The sequence below is a fragment of the Periplaneta americana genome, chromosome 13, assembly GCF_040183065.1.
Source record: "Periplaneta americana isolate PAMFEO1 chromosome 13, P.americana_PAMFEO1_priV1, whole genome shotgun sequence".
Taxonomy (NCBI): Eukaryota; Metazoa; Arthropoda; class Insecta; order Blattodea; family Blattidae; genus Periplaneta; species Periplaneta americana.
In genome coordinates, this window is record NC_091129.1 from 99,188,606 (window position 1) to 99,208,927 (window position 20,322).

General features: G+C 34.7%; 1 protein-coding gene across 4 annotated transcripts in view; it reads right to left on the reverse strand.

Moving 5' to 3' along the window:
• LOC138712148 (dual 3',5'-cyclic-AMP and -GMP phosphodiesterase 11-like) overlaps window positions 1-20,322 on the reverse strand; it is a 1,303,168-nt gene that overhangs the window by 1,149,658 nt on the left and 133,188 nt on the right. The window contains exon 1 of one of the 4 annotated variants that reach the window (XM_069843622.1): window positions 12,878-12,990. The exons of the other annotated variants lie outside the window; for them this stretch is intronic. The gene's annotated coding sequence lies outside the window, so the exon portion shown is untranslated. Of the gene's footprint in view, window positions 1-12,877; window positions 12,991-20,322 lie in introns of those variants that run through there. 4 annotated transcript variants of the gene reach the window in all.

Consider the following 20,322-nt stretch of genomic DNA (forward strand, 5'->3'; position numbering starts at 1 on the left):
AAATCGGACCAGAAATTGTCCATATTTAATCAATAGGCCTACATATGTTCCACTCTTATTTATCATACCTGAAGGCAGTGATCAGTGATCACAAACCGTTACAGTGCCCTCCATTAAAATAAAATTAAGGAAAGTTTCTTGGAGGATATCGATAAGATACTAAAAGGGGCAATTAAAGAATAATTCAGAACAAATTTTACTACATAAATGTAATATATCCATAATATTCCTTACTAATACGTACAAACTGTAATGTTTTGAGTAAAAAGTAGGGTATTATTCACAAAGAACAATCTGTACGTTACCATTGGAAGATTTTTCTTAGTGTTGACCTCCACAAAGATACAGAAATCTTACCTGAAAAACAAAAGAAAACGAAATTAAACATAGTCATGAAACGGGAGACACAATGTGAAATTATGTAGAATTAAACGAAATGTAGAAACTCCTATCCAGTAGGGATAGTCCAGTTTATTAATAAATTTATTTTAGAACGACTTCAATAGTTATGTCTTGGACCATATTCGGTTTTACAAACGTGGTAAACTAGAATAAAACCCATGAACTTACATTCCAATTTCCGATATTTCATGACCTTCTCTGTCTAGGTTCTATCTTTTAAGAATTCTTGGATCCATAGCACCACTCTTTTATCTATTCCTAGCCTACATAACTTATCTATTAATGTGTCATGTGGCACCAGATCAAATGCTTTCGAAAAATCAATCACAACTGCAACGATTCTTCCGCCTCTATCTATCCTGAACCAGCGACGTAATTTGACTATCACATGAGAAGCCTTCCGTAAAACAATTCTGGCGGTTGTGAAACCAGTCTTTCGCATTTAGAACACAACGAATAGAATCCGAAATAAAATGCTCCATGACTTTACATACGACAGATGTAAAGCTAATCGGTCTGTAGTTTTCGACTTACCAAGGAGGATTTTGTGGTCCACCGGTTGAGAAACACTGCTGTAAAGCACGAAAGCTTCTTACAGATTCGCTCTCGACTCATCTGAACGGCCATATGGGTTTCAACGGATTAGGCCTTAGCGTTTAGAGTTAAAAAGGACTGTGACTTCATACATGAAAGCCTCATATTTAATGCAATCCACATCACACTTCAAGAATTTAATTACTTAGGCAACCAACGAAGAGTCTTATCGTCATCCCCACAACAGATCTTTATTCTGCATTATAAACTAATCCAGATCTTAACCTTCGCAAGTACTTCTCAAATCCATTCCAACCTCATGTACGTCTACGTGATGACCAACACACTCGAGTACTTAACAGTACTATCATTCATTCATTATTCCTACAGAAGGTTCTTAGCAGCTGATTTCACAGTTAAGTTTAACATGGCAAACCATTTTCCTCTGTCTATTATCTTTTTTTACTTTTATGCTTTGGTTTTTTTCCCCACTTGTCATACTTATTCCTTTCTTTTTCTTTCATTAATTCATTCTTGTAGTTCGTTTTTCTTTACTTCTTTCATTTATCAGCTCATTTCTGATCTTTCTTCTGCATTGCATTGATGCATTATTTTTTTTTTTTTTGGAATGATAGTGTGTTTTTTCGTTGTTACAGCAAACGGCCATCACGATTAGAAGTTGATTTTATTTAATTCAGAGCTGCCAACCTAGATAAGTACGAGTACGTTACAATCCTACAATACATAATATAAAATTCATACGCAAAAGGCAGTGTTAATTGAAGGGTTCAGAGCCATATTGGGCCAAGTGCCATTTATTAAAAACGGAGAACGCAAGGGTTAAAGTTAAGTGAACACCATAGTTTAATGAAGATTGACATATCGTTTAGTTTTAATGTGTATACTTTATATAACTTGCTATATGTTTCCATTGAATTATGGTAATAACTTCATTTTAACCCCTGTTTTCTACGGTTTTAGTAAATGGCGCTTGGCCCACTATGGTTCTGAACCCTTTAATTATTACATTATATGAAACAAATGACTGCATTTGAAATGTACTGAACTTTATTTAAACAATTCAAACTCCACTTAGCAAAAAGAAATAAAATTATTCCAATTGAACATGAAATATTTCAAGTATCTGAATAATTTTTACTCCTTCACAGTGAAGTTGAGGTGAAGTTTGTACGTTGACCATACTGTTAACATCAGCCAGCTGTTCATAGTGTAACGTATAGGCTACTGTACAGTACATTAAGATTTTTTTTAATATTATTTTCAGAATATACTATCGTGCAAAAAATACTGTACAATGCACGTTTGTGAAGTGCATTACAAAATCTCGGAAATTGTAAAACTCTCTCTACTCGTTTTCAAACTTTTCTTTGATTTTGTAAAAAGCACTTCCCAACCTTGTGTCGCAATATACTATTTTCTCCTATCACAATAAATTTCTTTTCCCTTCAATATCTCAACCATTCATTCTTCTTTTCCCCTTAATTTCATCCAATATTCTTATACCGTTCTTTCAGTGAATTACTTTCTTTTCTTCTTCCTTTCATCAATCATCCTTTTACATACTTTGCTTATCAATTCAACATTTTCTCCACCAATTCAGCCTCTAGCTCATCACTATAAACTTCCTCTTATCAATTCATCCGTCTTCTAATATAATCAATTCATCCTTCCCCTCATAAATTCACTCTTTCTCTCATCAATTGAACGATCTTCTCATCAACACATCCTTCCTTTATTAACCATCCTTTAATTAATTTAACCCTTTTATTACTAATTTAACCTCTCTTATCACCAGTTCATCCTTTCTCTCATCAACTCAATCAATCTGCCTTTCATAAATTCATTTTCCTTTCCTCTGTCTCATCAACTTAATTTTCCTCTCCTCTCCTCTCATTAATTCATCCTTCTTCCCATAAATTCATTTTTTATTCTTGGAATGTAGGCTTTCACGGCCGGCGGTATATGGATCGATGTTATTCGGGCTAAAGGGCCGTGGTCTGTTGGCGCTGTTGCTACCATACAACCAGCCACAGTCCCAGTCGTTACCGGCACGCTAAGGAGATCTCTGCGCTCCCGTGTGCCATACCACTGACGATGTCTGCCGGAGCAGCAGACGAAACGTATTGTAGCAACAGCGCCAACAGACCACGGCCCTTTAGCTCGGATAACATCGATCCATATCATTTTTTTATTAATTCAATATCTCTCTCTCAACCCATTTCAGCCTTTCTCACATCAATTCATCCTCCTCATTAATTAATCTTTTTCCCCATTAATTCATTTCCTCTCATCAATTCCTCCCATCAGTTCAACCTTTCTGTCATCAGTTCATCACTTCTCTCAACAATGCATTTTTATTTTCATCAATTCAATCTTCCTCTCATCAATTCCTGCCATTAATATAACCTTCCTCTCATCAAATTACCCTTACTCCATCAATTCCTCGCACCAATTTAATATTTTTCTTATCAACTCAACTTTGTTTTTCTTTCTTTGCTTTTATCAATTCTATCATCCCGTTATTCCTCCTTGCATTCTTACATTATTCTTCTCATTTATCTTACCAATTCATCTTCTCTTCTGTCCCTCATCATTCCTTTATCATTTAATCTCCATTCTTCTCCTTTACAACCATACATTCTTTCCTTTCTGTTTGCCTTGTTTCCTTCTTTTTACTTTCATTGTATTTTGTCCTCGGCATCACTTCATTTCACCCCTTTGATTTGATTACCTGGTCGGATTTTTCAGATGTTTTCCCGAACCAAAAGGCAAATGCCGGGTAATCTTTTGGCGAATCCTCGGACCTCACCTCATCTCACTACAGCTCGCCAAAATATTGTAAAAAAAATTGCACAAAATTGTAGAAAATTACTAAATTGTAAAACTGTAAAAATTGTAAAATACTGTAAAAATTGTAATTGTAATATTGTAAAATGTTGACTTGTTCCACATCTTAAAGCTTCATTGCTCATGTAAGATCTATGGAATATAATAAATGAATGAATGAATGAATGAATGAATGAATGAATGAATGAATGAATGAATGAATGAATGAATGAATGAATAAATGAATGAATGAATATCTTACTTTCGTTCATGCTTTTTAACTTATTTGCTCCTTTTTTTATTATAAATCCATTTGACTTCCCTTTACTTTCATCCTTTTCTCCATTCCATCTTTCTTTATTTGTTTAATTGATTCACTTATATTTGTTTGTTTTTTTTACCATTTATTCCGTCTTCTCTTTTCCATTCGTCTTTTCTACTATTTATTCTGCACTCATTTCTCACGTTCCCCTTCATTTAATCAATTCAATCCTATTTGTTCCTTTTTAATCTGTATTTCGTCGGTTTGTTGATTCTTGTTCTCTACGTCCAATTTTTCTTTCGTGCATACATTCATTTTCCTCTCTCTTTCTCTCTTAATTCCTCCTCTGAGACAGATGGCACCCATCAGAGAATAACCAACCATTCACTGCGACGCTGCACTGCCTCCAATTAATGGCACACCATGCCAAGCTCTTCAGTTGGCCGCTTACCAGATTGTAATGTGGCTCTGGCAAGAGCTACGGGATATTGCATGCCGAGGTACGCAGATGCGTGACAATGAGCACGCACCATTTGCCGCAATAATAGGCGGTTTCCCATTGATGGAACAGCACACGGCTTGATTAAGTGTGCGTGTAAGAGCATACATAGCGCCTACAATCACTTTGACGTCGGAATATTCAACTATTTAGCTAGGATAATTCTGCTGAGTTTTTAACTACTTAATTTGCCTGTATTTTTGGAGGGAATTTTTAGATTGCATTTTCACACCTCATTAGAAACTGTTGGTAAATATTTGAGCGAGGCATTTTAGATTGTAATCCCACACGTCGTAAACTGTTATATCTTTATCCGTAAGCATGTTTGCACTAAATTAAGTACAATTATTGAATCATTAATGCTCATTCCGAAGTTTCTCGAAACTGTTATTCTTATTTTTCTTCCACTTCGTTAAATGTTCAGACCATTTGGTTTATCCCACTTTTGAAACTTTCAGTGTGACATATCCATCTTGTTACAGGACGATCTCTGGATCTGTATTTTATTGGTTTATACCTTGAAATTATTTTTGGAAACTCATCATGTGGCATATGTTCTACTGTTCCAGAAACAAAAAATGGCCCGACACCTGAAGTTCCTCATAGAACACGATTAACACCACAATGGTTTAACACCGGTTTTCAACCCAGTAGGTCTGTTATTTGAATAGTAAAACAGGAAGGTATTTCACAGCCAATGCGAAAAGTACGAAATTAATATCGAAATAAGATCAAATTAATCCCTAAGAGTTATTATTAAACAAACACGATACAGTACAACCCCGATTATGACAATCGAAAGCATTGCGATAGCGCTGTACTAGCGTGCTTGCTCCCAGACTACAAAGTTCAGGGTTTGAATACTGTTGAGAAAAGAGATTTTTTAAATTAATTATACAGGTTAATTTAATTTAACATCATTCTATTTTACTGCACGATTTTAAAATATTAATTTACTATTAAGAATAGATCAATTTTCATTGCATCTTTTCGCATCCCTTTCGGCTTACGACAACAATCTAAATAAAGTGAATTTCAATGACTGTCAAAGTGATCTCGTGTGTACCACGGCTTTGTAGTACTAAGCATGCGTAGTGCGTTGAATCTCGAAGTAAGAAAATTCAGGCCGGATTTTTTTTTTTCTGGAACTGTACATGATAGAATTGGTCTTTCCTTGCTCCTTCTTCTTTGTTCTCAGTTATTGTAGATACAAATATTTTATCTTTTCTCTCATGTTTGCATTTATTTTTTTTGTCCATAATAGTGTATCCCCCAAAATAGTACATTATGCAACGAGCCTATAATGGTAGTAATTAAAACGCGAGTATGTTTGTTTATGAAACGAGCGCAAGCGAGTTTCATAATTTTCATACGAGCGTCTTAATTACCATTATAGGCAAATTTCATACGACTTTTTATGCTCGACCATATTTCTAACTTGAATTATTCATAAGTATTCATGTTATGGTTATGTAAGTGAGAAGCGGAACTGACCTTCTAAATTGTGAGATGTGCGCAGACGCGAAAGTATTGATTTTTTCCGAGGAACGAATGTTATTGACCTTGATATAATATAGAGAATAACATGGACATTAGTCTTGATATAACCTGGAAATTGATTTAGAGTTGAAAAACGAGATGACAAATTGAATTTATTTGAATATTATTTACAATTAACGCTAATTATTATAGTAACAGAACATAACCTTCTGCGACACTATTGGATTTCCAGCCTCCGTGACTTTTCGCTAGTTGTCTTTCGATTGTATATCCGAGAATAATCTATACTTGCGCTTTTATAATGCTACAAAGGTGATTTCTCATTGGCTCAACAACTGAACTATAATGAATAGGTGCACTTTAATGAGGTGCATTAAAGGGCTACTACCAGGTGTATAATTACGAGTACTACATTTCGGCATGGTCGAGCATAAAAATCTGTATAAACTCTTTTCTGCCTCTGGTTTATTTATCTTCGAATGGTTTAATGTCCATTTTTTCACAAAAAAAGGTTGTTTTATTGGTCTAAATGTAATGAAATTTTGAAGACATATTTCGAGCAATTTTACATGTAATTATACCTCATCTTAAAGGTCTCTGCTGGACCATTCTTTTCCTATATATTGGGCTTCAAGTTAACATTAACTACAGCGTATGTTCTATGAATATACAACATTAACTACAGCGTATGTTCTATGGATATACAAATTTGGTGCTCTTAAACATAGAGGCAATATGTGAGTTCTCTTTCTCTCATCAATGGAGAAAAATAAGTGACGAGAAACGTCTTTACTTCCACTCACAAAAAGAGAAAAATAAAATAAATAATCCTGCTACTACCTGAAGTAAGCTACATGAGATACCTCTTCACTAGGGACAGTAAGACTGTTTGTACTTGAAATATTCGTAACTAAAAATACAAATAATTCTGCACATAATAGTGAATTCATACGAAATATATAAGGGATTGAGGATTTTATGTATTTCTTCATCTAATGTAACTAATAAAACTATATAAAAACGTCGTTGTGATAGATTTCGAATCCAATACTAGTTTGCATTATTTTAAATAAAAACGTATTAATTTTTTATTAAAACCTTGTATTTCGTGTGAATCATCCGCTGATAATTTGACTTGTAGATACTGAATATGAACAAAAACCGTCGAAAAGATTAGGAGAAAGCGCTGTACACTAGTTGTTTAAATTAGGAAGTAGTTTTGTTGACGTTAGATTGCGTGTTATTCTTCTGATTGTGTTAGTGAAGTGTTTAGATTTAGGAGTGGTTATGTTGAGTTAGGTTGCGTGTTATTCCTTCACTTGTGTTAGCGAAGTATTTAAATTACCTTGCTGACATGGCACCATAGAAATTTACATTAAAGCAAAGTATTTTCATGGTAGAGACTTTGCTGAAAAAAGAGTGATTGCGATTTGTAAGAAAATTTCCTAAAGTTACCGTTCTACATAGCAGCAGCAAAATATCACTTCTAAATTTAAATATAAACACTTCGCTTACACAATCAGAAGAATAACAAGCAATCTAACGTCAACACAACCACTCCTACAAAGAGACTGTGTTGCATGACCTTCGTGCCGTTCGCGCGCCGCCTGATCGACCTACATTATATGTATAGGCGAACGTTCTGTATCTTTCATTTTTCAAGCGTTATGTAATTTAAATAAATTCCTTTTTAACACCTTTTTAAATATTAATAGGCCTATTCGTTTACATTTGAGTGGCTCAGTGTCAGAGTTGCCTAAACCACAAATTTTTAGCCGCAGATTTCTGCATAAAATGACTTTAAATTATCATTTATGTGTGTGCCAAAGTAGATGTACTAGATAAATAACACTGATAGTCATTGTCCAGTAATGATCGGAAAATCACAGTTAAGCTTTGAGCGCTAAGCGTTTCGAACTTTCAATTGCTTCTCCTGCAAAATGTATTCCAAATGACATCCATCATTCTTGCAGTGGACTCTTCATATAGTTTTAAAAAACGAGGTCTAATTTTAGACTTCAATGACTTTTTTTGAGTGTAATAGTGGCTTAGGCACCTCTGGCACTGAGCCACTCAATTTAGGTTTGCATTTGAATGATTTTATTTACGACTCTTGTGTTTCTACACATTGTATTACAGTCGATATGCCTTATGCATGCATTCTTATGTTACATTCTCTTGAATTCACTCTTGCCTATGTATGTGGTGGGAGTGAGAGATAAAATTGGAACTGTTGCCCATATTCCAGGCTTTATTTCCATCAACAATGAGTCGCAGATATAACCAACGATCAATGAGAAAGAGTCAATCCCTATCACTGCTGAAACCACATACTTATAGGTACTACAACTGACATTCATAAAACACTATGGAAAAACCACTTAATGAGAAACCGCAACATGAACTATCAAGTTAAATGGAAATAAAATCGAACTAAAACAACCAAAAACGCAATGTATGTGTAATATATTACGCATTCTGTAATCGGCAGTTAACCATGTAACAGTCCTACGCATAGCACCTTTGCATGTCTTTCCATTTACATTTTGTCAATAACCTCGTATTAAAACGTATTTAGGACATACAATTAAGGGCAGATTTCACTCGCTTATTTAACTTTAATTGTTACTTAAAGTCGATTTAATTGATACTCAAAGGAACAATGCAGTTCATCAACACAAATTGGGCGTTAAGCTCTCATTAAACTACATTTAAGTTAATTGGTCAATATTTGGTCATTTAAATCATTAATCCTGCATTAACGACAATAATTTTCATCATGGCGAAGACGATGATGGACTTGTTATTTAAAAATGATGACGAGCGAAAATAATTTCCGAAAGAGAAGATTATTTTAATACAATGGACGAAAAAAATTTGCAAATGCTGTTTAGGTTAATCAAAATATAAGCATTGTATATTCTGAAAAGTAAAGAAGGTGATTTAAAATTTCCAAAATTATAGTTGAGTACTTCAAAAATATTATTTGATACATTTATTGAAGAAACGTTTAATCAATTGAAGTAATGTGAATAACATATTTATCATGTAGGCCTAATATTACATTTGAAGGCATTGGAATAACGCAATTCCATGACATCTTTCCATTTTGCTTGTTGTATTATATTCTTGTATTTACTTTCATATTACTCCGTTCTTCTTCAATATTGCTGAAAACATTGGGATGAGGTTTTTCTTTTGCATTTGAATCTCTTTTTATTTATTTCCAACCTTTCTTCTTTTCTTCTGAAGTCTGTCTGTCCATCAGTTCCCCCCCCCCCCCCATGATTTTAATATATTTGGAGGTTACCTATGTTTATGATGACGTCGTAATATAACAAATGAACTCACTATAGAGGTTACTGCTTACATAAACTTGGCACATGGCCTTCTAAATTACGGTTTTACCATGATTCCTAAGTGCGTGACGACTTAATTGAGAATTAAATTAATTCACTTTATTTTAAATGCCTGTTAGTTTGGTGAAATGTAAATTCATCAAATATGATTTAACTTCCGTATTTAGACCTAAGTTAAATTACAATTAGTTAATTGTGGATTAGTAGTATGTTGGAGAAATCGGCCCCTTAATATGCATAAATTGAGGACGTAGCTGCAATAAGGGCCCATAGCCCCATAGGCCCTTTTTCCGGAGAATGCATAAATCGATTCTCCGTAGTTTCTTTGTTATACCCATAGAGTTTCGTTGAGAAATGTTGAACAGTAATGCTGATAAACCTGTTTATTTTAATAAATTTTATAGGCCCTGCACTTTTTTTTTTTTTAATTTCAACTCTATATATCTCAGAACAGCATTTTGGTATGGGCCCTTATTGCAGCTTGCTTACTTACTTACTTACTTACAAATGGCTTTTAAGGAACCCGAAGGTTCATTGCCGCCCTCACATAAGCCCGCCATCGGTCCCTATCCTGAGCAAAATTAATCCAGTCTCTATCATCACACCCCACCTCCCTCAAATCCATTTTAATATTATCTTCCCATCTACATCTCGGCCCCCCCAAAGGTCTTTTTCCCTCCGGTCTCCCAACTAACACTCTATATGCATTTCTGGATACGTCCATACGTGCTACATGCCCTGCCCATCTCAAACGTCTGGATTTAATGTTCCTAATTATGTTAGGTGAAGAATACAATGCGTGCAGTTCTGTGTTGTGTAACTTTCTCCATTCTCCTGTAACTTCATCCCGCTTAGCCCCAAATATTTTCCTAAGAACCTTATTCTCAAACACCTTTAACCTACGTTCCTCTCTCAGAGTGAGAGTCCTATTCCGAGGCTTATTGTAGGGATTCGTAACAAGCTGTTTTTTACGGTGATGGGTTGTTAGCCCTTAGCCCAACCCCCAAGCTGGAGGATCACCCCTTATCGACTGTCCACCTTATTGCAGCTACGTCTTCAATTTTAATTGGTTATTTAACTACACTATATCAATAACGATGGTATTAAATTCGTGATAATGAAATGAAAGTTGGCTATGGTAATATCTGAATTCGGAAAGGTCTCCGAAAATTCCAACAGAGTAATCAGCCCATACCCATGCCCTAGCGGTCTAGCAGCTAGTGCATCATTGATGTCGATTTCAAATCGTTACGTCTGACTGACGCAAGTGGCTTGATGTGCTCCATAATTATATAGTAGTTTCATAGCGCTTTACCTGTCGCTCGCAATGCTAAAGTGAGTCTATCCCTCAGCAACACAATATGAAACAATTCTTAAAATATGAAACTACAGTCGGCACCACCAGATAAAGGTCTAACTACTGCTTAGCAATGCAAAAATGAGACTGTCGTTAAGCAACACGAGTTGAAGCCGACATTATAACAAAATGAAACACCATTATATTCGTTAATGACTAATATAAATATATTATAGTTTCTAAACAACGCGATATAGACCCGTCCTGGGATACTATCTGGCATATAATGCTCAACAATCTTATTATTAGACTACATTGGTTTCTCTTTAATTAAAATAAAATTTTCTAATTAAAAAATATAAACTTACAACATAAAAATAAACAGGTATACATAACTTAAGGAGTTAGGTACAGCTTACAGCAGTAAAAGTTTTGGAAATATTCAACATTTTTGTCGTCCATTAACGTATCTTGTATAATAATGAAAATTGGTATGTATAAAACACTGTCTTTCTGCTATATGAAAAAATATATATATATTTTTACGATTAAAAAAATATTTATATGCTTTTTTTTTTTTCAAAATTCAAAATGGTGGCAGTTTACTGAGCAGTGATGAAGCGTTTCCCTCATAACTCATAAACTTGTTAATCTTTTATTTTATAGCTGAAATCATGTTTACAATATCATGCTCTTTCAACTACATTCCTTAATAAATAATATATATTTTTTTACTTTGTGTTAGAAGAAAATACTAATATTTGACCATTTTTAAATGAATTTATTTTTTATCAGACAATCCAACAAAGGTAGAGCAGTGATCTTGCATCATATTGTAGATATGACATGCATAAATACACACAAAAAATTTCATCACAGAATGCTGGCTAGTTTTTTAGTTATGTGGGAAACGCTTCATCACTGCACAGTGAACTGAATTTTGAAAAAAAAAATGCACTTAAATGATTTTTTTAAATTGTAAAAATATTTTCTTCATATAGCAAAAGGACAGTGTTTTACACATACGAATTTTCATTATGGTACAAGAAACAGCAATGGAGGAAAAAATGTTGAATATTTCCAAAATTTTACTGCTGTAAGCTGCACCTAACCCCTTAAACCATACCTGCACAAACAGCGCTCAACGAGCGCGCGCGCTCCTTCGGAGCGGGAGAGCTGTGTTTACCGCTCGCCGAAACGGAGAGGAAGATACGTCAGAATGACATAGACTTGCTATAGATAGAGGAGAGGGAAACGACCACTCAGTTATCTAGTGGAGTGCAGTGTGTAGGCCTATTCTCAGTAACTGTTTCATGTTGCTTACCTACTGCTACAGTACAGTATGGAGGAATCTAAAAGACGGAACAAAACATTTAACATTTAACGATTTACAGCTCGAACTTATTGATCTAAAGATCGTTTGGTAATACTACTAGCCTGGTTGAGTTTTACAAGACTAAACATTAGCAATAATATCCACGACTACACAGGCTGGCTGTGAAAATGATTGCTATGTTTGGCTCAACATTTATATTTGTGAGCAACTGTTTTCTATAATCAACTTTAATAAAGGCAAGCATCGAACATCTGTAACTGATGTTTCATTACGATCAGTTGACTACTGTTCCTTTCATCTGCCAACAACATAAAACCTCGTGTTGATGTACTGATAAATAAAAGTATAACAAAATGATATTGTACATTTAAGTAGCTATAGAATTTCTGCTATTTCTGTAAAATAAATATTTCTTTATTAATTAATAATAGTCCAAGATAGTTTTGCAAACACTGAACGGGAATTCATTTCATAAACCCTTGTAATAGTACTTCCTTTTGTGTATATTTTGTACGAGATCATCCCTTCTTCCAGTCCACCCTTATACAGAGCGCAGCTAATATTTGCATTCCGCTCATGAGCTGTGAGCCGGCTCGGAGAGCGCAAACCTTGTGCAGGCCTACCTTAAACAATCATTCTTAGACAATCGGAATCTCATATGATATCACTTTTTTGAAAAAGGAACTCACACTGAATAGTTGAAAAGCAGATGCACGAGGAGATATCGGTAAAAAAAAAGAAATAGACCTGAAAGCTGGATAGATTTGCGAATATAAATGCAAATAAAAGTAGAAGAGAACGACTGTTTATGGATTACAATGTTTTAAATCCACATGCTTACCAAATGTCAGCTGGCCCCACACTGTATATGTCTCCTGTGTTTCTCTACTGCCAAAATTTAGAATCGACATTTCTTGTTGGAGGGACGAACGAACTGCTTTCCACTTGTGACTGAGTTGCTGCGTCATACTAGTCTAACTATCACAGAGTACGAACTGAAGAACGTGGCAAAAACATAGTTGCCATCTGGTCAAGCGTGCGCTTCCAGCATAACGGTAGGAATAATCTGTTATTTAAATTTCGTTACATACAGTAATATTGGTTTAGCTCTTACTAATATCTTAACTTCACATTTATATCTGCACCTTTATCTGCTTCGCGGGTTCTAGAATGTTTCTAAATAACAAGCTGTTACATGTAGTGAAAGTAATTGAAGCGAATATCATTTGACGATTTGAGTAAAGTGACAACGCTGTATACCTTCCACCTCAAACGCCAATCATAACATGTTTTTGATAGGTTAATATGTACATTATTCATCACTTGTTCATAGAATATAAACTTATCCTTGTGTTGTAATTGAGTAGAAACACAGACGACTACGCTAGTAGAAAAGTTACACAAAAGAATGTAAATATTTAATCTAAGATGAAACCATTTTCACCTTCACTGTCTTTCAGTTCGTCAGTTCCCATTCTAATGGCTCCATCTCCTTACGTAAAGGATACACAGTAGACTATTACAATGACAAGAAAGGAATTTGAAAGGCCTTCTCGAGACATTTTGTTGAAAATTTTAGGGCTAATGGAATGTCTATGTGACAGTGACAACGTCAATAGACACTAATTTCATTGTTTGTTATGAACATTCTCTTCAAACCCTACAATTGGACCGGTCGGAGCTAAAATGAACTAAGTCAAAATATGCCGTTTAAGGTTATGTAACAATTTGAACAACGGATGTTATGCGCATCGAACGGTGGAAGAAGGAACTAAGACTTTTAAATATTATTTTGTCTTCTATAACATAAAAATATAATATTTGTGTTATTATTGGAATGTATTTTGCTTCTCCTGAAAAGTTGTGAAAAGTGACTTCCTTTTAGCTCCGACTGATTCAATTGTATATGGATATCAGAAAATATATCTGCTGAAGATGTCCTCCTCTGTTAACTCTTAAATGGGAATAATTACCTCCGTGGCACATTTCTTCTCGGAATAATTCTGTTTCCATTGTACCATGGGTGATATTGTCTAATTCTGACACGTTCATCATAATAGGAAAGCCGCGAAAATACAAACAATGAAATCATGGTTTCTATGACATAATCAATTGCATACTATTGCTGACTTTATGAAATATGGTTTCACTTTCTACAGTCTTATAACCTCCTGAGTCCTGAGAGTATACTATACCATACTTCATACATGATGTGCAGAGACGCGAAGTATAGTATAATAGTGATGATAGTTGGCCTCCCACTGCGCTCCTCGTCATGCACATTTTGGCGTCCTGCAGCAGCAACGCACCATCTGCTTGCCCATAGACCTGGCACAGCTGACGATAAATTTCAATCGGCGCTATGCCCTGTGCATTCAAAAACTTTATCACTGATCGCACTTCACACTCGGCGGGAGCTGCAATAGGAGCGTCCATCTTCACCCAATGAAACGAAGAGCACTCGGGAAGTTCCGCTAGCGCATGCGCCATGCCAGGACAATACCCTATCACGTACACGCAGTCGCTTCGCGCAACATACGGTTTGCTAGCTGTGGGACGAGTGGGAAAGTTGCTTTATGGACGTGCCTCGTACCTGCATTTGTGCCCTAACTGTAAACTGCAGAATTTTGTCGGCATTTTTCCTCACGTCAGTGTAGAATTATATTAAACTTTAAAAATATGACAAACAACAATGTCTCAGGTTTCAGGAGAATAAGGTAGTTTATTAGCAAATTCATGACAGCTGTACTGAACGCGATTCAAATATGAAGTTAAATAAAGCGTAAGTCCCTTTATTTTGTCACTGCTGTACTTACTATCGGATTTTCCATTCCTCTCTCACATAAACATTGTAACAGTTCTGAGAAATTATTACGGGCATCAATTAGAAATAAATTTCATTTCAGCTGGATGGTTCTCTACCTTCTACGTGAAATTAGCAAAGAGCGGAAGAATAATGGAAAATGCTTTTATCCAGAAAGAATGAAGGATAATTACGAGTGATTTAAAAGATTTAAAATGGGACGGCTAGGCTATTAAATCTATGCGCTAGGATCTTTGGAGCAGTTAAATGCTGTGGAAGAAAATTACGAGAATGGGGAAGACTCTCCAAGTCTTCATTTTATTTTAGAGACTATTTCGTTTATATGACGTCATTCCATTTTCGACCAATAAAATGTAAAGAAATTTTGAATTCCAACCAATCACAGTGAAACTTAGCGATACATCTAGCTGCAAAAATTATCGCAATCAATTTATCGCATGGTCGTTCTTTTGTTTAGTCGTTGTCGCCAACTGTTTCCCCGTAAATTGATGATCATGAATATATTAAGATGCAACTACACGGTTAAATATTTCTTTCAACTTTAAAGCAATGAATGCAGGATTGATATTTAATATTAATTAATATATTTACGCAGTGAAGACATTCAAAACGGCGCACCATGTAGACACAAAATGTTCATGCATCTTAATTGAACGTACCTTTTAAACTTGATTCTTTCAATATTCTTCCCAGATTGCACGCATATGCGGTTGGAATATTGAACTGTGTAGATGCAGCTTTAGTTCCGATACACACTACAGCGAGAATGTGTTTGTCGAGCTATAAAAAATACTTTCCTGTAGCACGAGTAAGCACAGCTGACATTGGTCCTGCTCCCACAGATAACTTAACCATAATTGTAGCCTATAAAATTTGTACTTTATGAATGAAATTAAACAATTAATAGAAAGTCAGATGTTCAAATTTATGTAACATCATCGCATATCAAACACAAAGACCTTGTATGGCTTCACTGTGTAGCAACATGTCTCGCTGTGAATAGGTAAGCATTCCTATATAGCTGTCCCCACACAGTTCTAGTTTCTCGGTGTAGTGTGTAATGTAACGATGAAGTACTAAATAAAGTGCGAAATTCTACTTCCACATCTACATCTTCATTTTCTAATTCCATGTCCATTGTAGGCTATCTGAAAAAAATTAGATTCCTTCATTCAGATTTGATAAATGCGTTTTCAACAATTCTTCATTTAATTAATGTATTAATCAGGTTACTATAATTATAAGATTTTAAATTATATTATGATTTCAGCAGATAATGAAAATGTATTTATGTTATAGTAATAAGAGGAAAGTGCTGTACATGTAATTAACATAGTTAAACCTGTATTTCCCTTTTCCCAATTGGCATTACTGAATAATAACATCGAATTTCTTTATTGCAGTAATCGATATTCATCTATTTCAACTTCACCATGTCTGAATAGGTTAAGTATTCGTAAACATACAATTATTAACATTTTGTGATCGAATTTTAGGGATATATTATTTTCATTTTTATTTTATTCACGAGATATTCCTAATAAACGTCACTCGAGATCTGAGATTTCCCAGATAAATCTCAGACCTCTCGTGACATTACTACAGATAAAAGTCGGTCCATTTAAATTTCTACTGTCTCCAAATGCATTTTCAAGAATGGTATGCTACAAAATAATTGTGAAAATACGAGATGTATCGCGTATACAATACGATTTCCAAATAAATAACAATGTTGAATACAGATCACCACCGCAGTCTCGGAGTAAGGAGCGTGACTCGTAATTCTGAGTTTTGCTGGGGGCGCTGATTTGAATCCCCTCGCGCCTTTTCCTGGTTAGTTTTAACATGTAACGTTTCTCTGCGTACATTCGTGAAAAAAAACTGTAACAAATTATATCGTATGTTGCCAAGTGTCCTCTGCTAGATGTAATGAAGGACTCTAGCAGGAATCGTTTCCTCAGAGCTTCTGTGGCTTCCGATAAAATATGGTGTGATATCTCGTATTTACCGCAAAGAGGACATATTCTAGCCCCCTCTTCATTGACGATTTTAAGTGCCCTCCAAGCTCCTAGACGAAATCAGGTTAAGCCCAGTCTGCCTTCTCTGCTTCCTCCATACAGGTATAACTCGGTTCCCCAATTTGTTTTGATCTTCGATTGAATCTCCAGAGCAACCTTATCCCTACATTCCCCTTCTGTTATTTGTCTGTCTATACCCTTCATTCGTTTCTTGACTTTCCGCCAGACATTTCACTTGTTCCTGCAATCTTCCCTGATTATAACAACATTGTCCCTTGTAGGAGTTGCGCCGATACCACCCGCAATGAACTCGTTAGAACAAGATCTTCTTTCATTCATTCATTATTTCTACTACAACATTGATCAAATGGAATGAGAAACCTATACTTATTATAAGTTAGAGGATCCATCCTCATTTCTTTTTATGTATTAAGAGGTTATATGCATCACAGTATTCCCTAAAATAAATCACCCAGCCATCCATGAGGCCGCTTCTATATGTAGGATATTCCAACAATATATATGACGTATTAATTAATAAATTAATAATGTATTTTGATACTTCTTTACATTTCAGTTTTTTATATCTTTATACAAGAGGCCCCATTTTAAAAAACAGTTTCTGTAGATCTGTGATTTCGATAGACTATAGGATGGACTTGGAAAAGATTCACATGAAACATTTTTTAACGTATGAAAGCTTAGAAAAATATTAAGTTTAATTTAAATTTAATAAAATTAATATTCGTGCACAAATGAATGTTATTAATAAATGCGTGAAGAATAAAGATTGAAATACTTAATTTAACATACTCTAGTTCTAAAGTACTTAACTATGATATTAATTTCAAAATGATTCAAATAATAATGACAGTTTCATAAAACTCTTTGGCGTCATATTCATGTGTGACTATCAATTGTATTGTTGTATTGAGACTATGCTCCATGGAAAGAGGAAAATATTATGGAGTAGTTAAGAAGTTTCCGTCTTGTTAAATTTAAATGCGAGTAGTATGAATATGGAAATGAAAACAAATATCGAACTTTATTTCAAATCCCAAACAACCTTACAAATTCAACCATGCTCACAATAACAATCACAAATATCACAAATGTTTCACGCAATTTATAATTTCGATGAAAGTGAATTTCAGGCGATTCCATAACAAATCCTCAGAGCTTATTCCCAAAATACCGTTTCGTTGTCACCAAATCCGCTGAAGCTAGATAAAATGTGTAGTTGATACAGAGTAGTTACATGACATCAAAATTAGCCTACTCTGTACTAGGATGAATGTGATGTGAATGATAGGACTTTAATAGATACTTTAAAATAGAATTTTGTTCGATTTTAATAATGACTCTTTTTCAATCGATTGACTAGTGCCCGTGTCTTTATTTTACATGATCAAGATCTAAGTTCAGATCTCGAGATTACAAGATCAGATATACATACATACAGTATATTCAGTTCAGCAGCATAAATACAGGGTGTTAAAATAATTCAATATTTTGAGAGGTGATAGTACTCATCAAAACAAGTAAAAAAAGTCTACTAAAATGGGTCCTAAAAATAATGTCTTCCGAAATATGAGCATTTGTTCATCAATATCATGGGAGATGCTTGATGTGATTTCAATTTAAAAAAGAGCATTTACTATTCTGACAGCTGATGGTATTAATCAAAACAAGTAAAAAAATCTAATAAGCGTGGGTATTAAAATTAATATCTTTCGAGATATGAGTACTTGTTTATCAACATCACAGGAGATGCTCAATGTGATTTCCATTAATTTTAACGTATCCTTTTGCCCTACGTCTAGGGAATCACACCTCGTTGCCCTTTGTTTACTGCATTCCCGGTAAGATACTGTTCACTAGAGATGAACAACGATCGAGAAAGCAAGATTAACAGCGCCCGCAAAGTCGAAAACCCGCACGACACTGTTGTATTTATTTGATCAATCTTTGTTCACGTCATGGCGGATTAGATGTGTTCCAGTTCTCAATCCGCCATCACTCTATATTACAAAAACTAATACATATTGGACCTATAAGTATCCTCAATTCACCATAATAATAATAATAATAATAATAATAATAATAATAATAATAATAATAATAATAATAATAATAAAACTAATAACAATAATAAAAACTAATAATAATTATAGCTCTTGTATTTAAAACTCTTGCTTTAATTTTTCATTTCTGTACTCAATCTCTTAAAAATTATTCTGTTAACTTCATTGACTACTTTTCGTAGTTTCCTATCGTGTCAGACTACTCAACATTTATAATTCCATATCCGTTAGAGCTTTGACTTTCTCTTCCTATCTAATTTTATCTCTAAAAAGAAATTTTTCTAATTTATGCAGATTGCAGACGTTTAGGGGACCATTCATTTTTATACGCTACTATAGCGTTTATTTGTAGAATTTTTTTATCCACCCAACCGTTTCTCAAACCATTCGTTGCCTGATACTTTAACGCAATATGCATTGCGTCTTCCGCTAGTCCACACAAAGGACATTTATCCTTCTCTACGTTCCCTCTCTTATTCTTGAGCCTCCAGATACCTAATTTCCGCCATGCCATTCCTGTTCTCTCTTCCTTTGAATTTAGTCTAATATATTCTTCCTATTCCCAAAACTGTTTAACCTCGCTATAGTATTTTAGTGATCCTAGGTCTTTAATATTACTAAACATATCTTGCCTCGAAATTTCGTTTGTCCTCTCTTTTACTATTCTTCCAATAGTTTTCGTGTTTATAGACCCTAGTTCTCTCCATAGCCAATTTAGACCTAATCTGCTTATTTCTCGTTCCAGCTCTTTTAGCCAATTCGATTTCCAATTAGCGGCTTCCATACAAAAGATAAATGTTTTCATAAGTGCTAAATCATTCCTAAACAGAATATTACCTAAATATTTGATTTTTCTTTCTAGAATAATTCCCAGACTCGAATCGGTTCCCATCTCTAGAAAGGCTGCCAGGTTAGAAGCATTCTCCGGTATTCCTAGAAATTTTTTTTACACATTTTGGCTCTTACTTTATCGATGTTTCTGCTGGATAGCCTACTAACCAGATCCCAATATTATACAATATTTTTTATTCTACTAGTGCATTATAGATGTTGAGAAAATTCTTCACCCCAATATTCGGCCATTTATTTAAGCATCTGTCTACTGCTAGGAGCGCATTTTTTTCCTTTATTCAGTGTCAAATCATTTTGCAACTTCCAATTTCCCCTATTGTCTATTATCACTCCTGACAATGTTGTATACGTCGCGTCGTTGACGTAAAGACTACTTATGAGTGTTTCGAGATGTCGAGATTGATCACTCCCCAAGTCCCGAACTCAAGCAGCCTTTAATCGCCGCCACAGTTGTTTATACCTGACTGATCTTTTATCTACTTTGGCAACTGTTACATGTGTATAAACA